The 4,519-nt window shown below is 43.4% G+C and overlaps 1 protein-coding gene across 1 annotated transcript in view; it reads right to left on the reverse strand.

The window, feature by feature from the left end:
- CELF1 (CUGBP Elav-like family member 1) overlaps window positions 1-4,255 on the reverse strand; it is a 60,907-nt gene extending 56,652 nt beyond the window's left edge. Inside the window, exon 1 of the mRNA XM_021714515.1 lies at window positions 4,060-4,255. The gene's annotated coding sequence lies outside the window, so the exon portion shown is untranslated. The remainder of the gene's footprint in view (window positions 1-4,059) is intronic.
- Between the last annotated feature and the right edge of the window lie 264 nt (window positions 4,256-4,519).

Genomic DNA, 4,519 nt, shown 5'->3' on the forward strand with positions numbered 1-4,519 from the left:
GAGTTGGAGTCTCACTCTGTCGCTCAGACTGGGGAGCAGTGGCACGCTCTCAGCCACCGCACCCTCGACCTGCTGGGATCCGGCAATCCTTTCGCTGCAGCCTTCCAAGTAGCTGAAACTACAGGCGCGCGCTACCACGCCCAGCTAATTTTTTTATTTATTGTAGACATGAGGCCTCGCCAAGTTGCCCAGGAGGGTCTTGAACCCGTGGGCTCAGGCAATCCACTCACCTCAGCCTCCCAAAGCGCGGGATTACAGGCTGAGCCACCGAGCCCGGCTCCATAAGGAAATTCTAAAACCAAACTGGGTCAGTCTGATTCACAATTCAATAACCACAAGTAACACTCCAAGTGTGTTAATAAAACAAATATTCTCTGCAAGCCTATAATGTACTTCACACCCAGATTCTACAGTCATACTGTTGCTTTCTTTTTTCCTCCCGGAGGGAACTTTTGGAAATAATGTTTATTACCTTGACTGTGATAATTTCAAGGATGTATACATGTGTCAAAATATTAAATTCAACATTTTGAGTAGAGGAAATGATTAATATATATTTTTAATTTTAGATTTGGGGGTGCACATATATGTTCAGTTCATTACATGGACATATCATGTAGCAGTGGGTACTGGGTCTCAGGTGGTCCATTCCCTAGATACTGAACCCTGTGCCCTGTAGGTAGTTTCTGAACTCTAACCTTCCTCTCCTGCCCCCCTTATTGGTGTCCCCACTATCTAATGCTTCCATCTTTGTGAGGGTTTAGCTCCCATGTATGAGTGAGAACATGTGACGTTTGGTTTTCTGTTTGAGTAAGTTCACTTAGCACAATGATCTCCAGCTCCATCCATGATGCTGCTAAGGACATGATGTCATTCTTTTTTATGGTTGCACAGTATTCCAAGGTGCATACACCACATTTTCTTTATCCAATCAATTGTTGATGGGCACTTAGGCTGGTTCCATGATTTTGCTATTGTGAATAGTGCTGCAATGAACATACGAGTACAGGTAATTTTTATATATTTATTTTTCCCCCCTTTGGGTAGATCCCTAGTAGTGGGACTGCTGGGTCAAATGGTAATTCAATTTTTAGTTCTTTGAGAAATCTCAATTGCTGTTCATAGAGGCTGAACTAGTTTACAATTCCACTAACAGTATATGAGCATTCCCTTTTCTCCGCAACTGTGTCAACACCTGCTGTTCTTTGACTTTCTAAAAATGGTCATTTTGAGTCATCCTGAGTCTAATAATGGCCATTCTAGAGTCATACCACTGCTTTCTAATCCCAGTTTTGCCATTTACAGCCTTGGGTGAACTGTTTTCAACTTTTTTTTTTTTTTTTTGAGTTGGGGTTTCCCTCTGTTGCCCAGGCTAGAGTGCAGTGCCACCATCATGGCTTACCCACAGCCTCAACCTATTGGGCTCAGGCGATCCTTCCGCCTCAGCCTCCCAAGCAGCTGAGACTACAGGACATGTGCCACCGTGCCTAGTTTTTAAAAATTTTTTGTAGAGACGAGGTCTCACTATGTTACCCAGGCTAGCTCAAGCAATCCTCCAGCCTTGGCCTCTCAAAGCACTAGGATTACATGCATAAGTCACTATGCCAGGCTTAACTTCTTTATACACACTTCTGTTTCCTCATGTGGAAAATAGTTACAGAAATAGTACTCAATTAATACTTGTTATTATCATTCCAGGTAGGAAGCTTGGTGCCTATGGTAGGACAGGTTCCCAAAAAGTTTTAGTCTGACACGATGATTATACCTCTTCAAAATGGGGTTCCTGAGATTACATGCAAGTATTTCCTATTAGAAGTAGAGGAAGTGGAGTAGGTAAAAAGATAGTGACTGACAGATCTCCAATCTCCAACTAGGCCTGTTGGAGGATAGTATATCTGCATTATGGACTACTGAATCACTTGTTCTAAAAGCACTTATTTATTTATAAACATTTACTCATTCCCCTCATCAAACCAAAAAAGGATTTGTAGAAGCTTTCAAAATAGATACAGTGGAAAAATATAAATTAATAAAATGAGGCCAGGGAAATTATAAACTTTTTAAATATCAAGACTAAAGGGAAAGCTAGAATATAGATGTGCTAATCAGCATGTCATTTACTGAGGCTGAGCTGCCACTGATTTTAATTTCCAATGACAGTACTTACACAGGGTGCACAATGATTCATAGTATAAATTGGAAAACCTTAAGAGGACAGTAAAATGAGATGGGCACTAAGAATAGCCAAGAAGGAGGTGAAGTTGACATACCACACTTAATAGAATTTTAGAAAAACATAATTATACAGGATCCAAGAAAGAGAAACAAAGCACCAGATCCTAGGCCCTCCACAAATACGTACAGCGAAAGGCAACAATGGACAACTTGCAGAACAGATTCCTAAATGATTCAGAGCAGAATATACTAGTGAATGGTCACACACACAACTCTGCATCTACACCACACAGCCATAGGAAGAAGGTGTCTCAGTGAAGAAGTTTCTCCAACATGTATAGTCCTTTTCTCTGCTCACTAGCCATAGTTACAAAGTAACATGTGCAAAGAACTGTCTCATCCCCACTCAGCTGACAAGTTCTATTCCCAACTCTGCATGCTTATGACTCAGGGGGTGGGGGAGGGGAGTAAAAGGAAAATGTGAAACAAAGAAAAGCTTGAATTTAGACTTAAACTGATCAAGAGTGAGGAATTCATCCGCTTAGACTCTCTCATAACAAACCAAGATTACATCCTTTTAAAATATGGTAACAAATCCAGTATCTTCTGAAAAAAAACCTGAAATCTGTCTACATGTTATGTCCCCTACTATTCCTTAAATAGACATGACACCAAAAGGCATTAGGAGGCCTCTGTAAGGCCAAACTTTACAAAGTGCTCTGAATCAGCACAAACACAGTATGGGTTGCTGCAAAGCCCAAAGCAACCGGGCATTTCATTCCCCATAGTTCCTTTCAGCAGTGGCAGAGTCAATAGGCTTAATCCCTACCATACCCTCCTCCAAAAAGGTGTGTGAGAAATCATTTAAGGAGTTGGAGGCATCTCATCTTTTTCTCAATTTTTTTTTTTTTTGAGTTGGAGTCTCACTTGGTCGCCCAGACTGGAGTGCAGTGGCCGCTCCCGGCCACCGCAGCCTTGACCTGCTGGGCTCCAGCGATCCTTCCGCCTCAGCCTTCCGAGTAGCCGGAATTACAGGCAGGTGCTACCACGCCCGGCTGATTTTTTGATTTATTGTAGAGATGAGGTCTCGCTGCCCAGGCGGGTCTCAGGCAATCCACTCACCTCAGCCTCCCAAAGGTGTGGGATTACAGGCTGAGCCACCGAGCCCGGCTCTCCTCAAATTTTATGTCAGAAACTTGTGCGCCAGGAAAGGAATCCAGTTCCACCCCTAAGAGTTGATCTCTGTGACTTGTAAAAACAAAAACAAAAAAAAGCGCGGGTTCAAGACCCGCCTGGGCAGCGAGAGCTCATCTCTACAGTAAATCAAAACATCAGCCGGGCGTGGTAGTGCATGCCTGTAATTCTGGTTACTTGGAAGGCTGAGTGGAAGGATCGCCAGAGTCCAGCAGGTCGAGGCTGCAGTGGCCAGGAGCGGCCACTGCACTCCAGTCTGGGCGACAGAGTGAGACTCCAACTCAAAAAAAAAAGCAAAGTGGAAAAGGACACTACTACTTAAATGAGATCGTTTCTAACAGAACCCAAGGACCACTTCTGACATTACAATTCCCAGTTTGGCCCCCTCTCTCCTATGGTAGGACAGGAGTCCCCAAAAGTTTTAGTCTTTGACACGATGATTGTACCTCTTCAAAATGGGGTTCCTGAGATTACATGGAAGTATTTCCTATTAGAAGTAGAGGAAGTGGAGTAGGTAAAAAGATAGTGATTGACAGATCTTCAATCTCCAACTAGGCCTGTTAGACCTCTCTCCAAGATGTTATTCTGTTAAATAACACAAAACTTATCTCCTCACCACATCCCTGAGACTGAAATATTCTCTACAACCTGTATTTGACAAACCTAAACAAAAAAAGACAAACAGGTCACCTCTATCACTTGAAAACTTCAGTCCTCCACAGAACTGTACACAGACAGATGGACGCACTTAAGAACGAACACACATTGTGAGACCTGGCTGAGTCCTGAGCAGGCCTGAGTCAGTGCCGGTACACAAGGGCAGCCGCATGGCCTAGCTAGTGGGCTGCCCCTGCTGTTGCTGTACAAATATAGAAAGCTGAAAAGTGGAACAGCAGCTTCAGCAGAACAGATTCTGCTCCGTGCTCAGAAAGGGAGGAGTAGGGAACTGAACAGCTTTACCCATACATGGTTGCTGAAAGGGGGCCATTAGGGAAAGCCCAGTTATCTCACACACACATGCATTCTGTTCGCATGCTCCAGACAAAAAACAGAAACAGGCTGGTACTTGAAGGAAGTTTTGAGAGATCCTATTTCAGTTAAGGAACTTCCAAATAATATCAGTCACTTACACCAAGAATCCCTCAGCACG

This window comes from Carlito syrichta, unplaced genomic scaffold (assembly GCF_000164805.1).
Source record: "Carlito syrichta isolate Samal-C Ts95f unplaced genomic scaffold, Tarsius_syrichta-2.0.1 Scaffold95892, whole genome shotgun sequence".
Classification (NCBI taxonomy): Eukaryota; Metazoa; Chordata; class Mammalia; order Primates; family Tarsiidae; genus Carlito; species Carlito syrichta.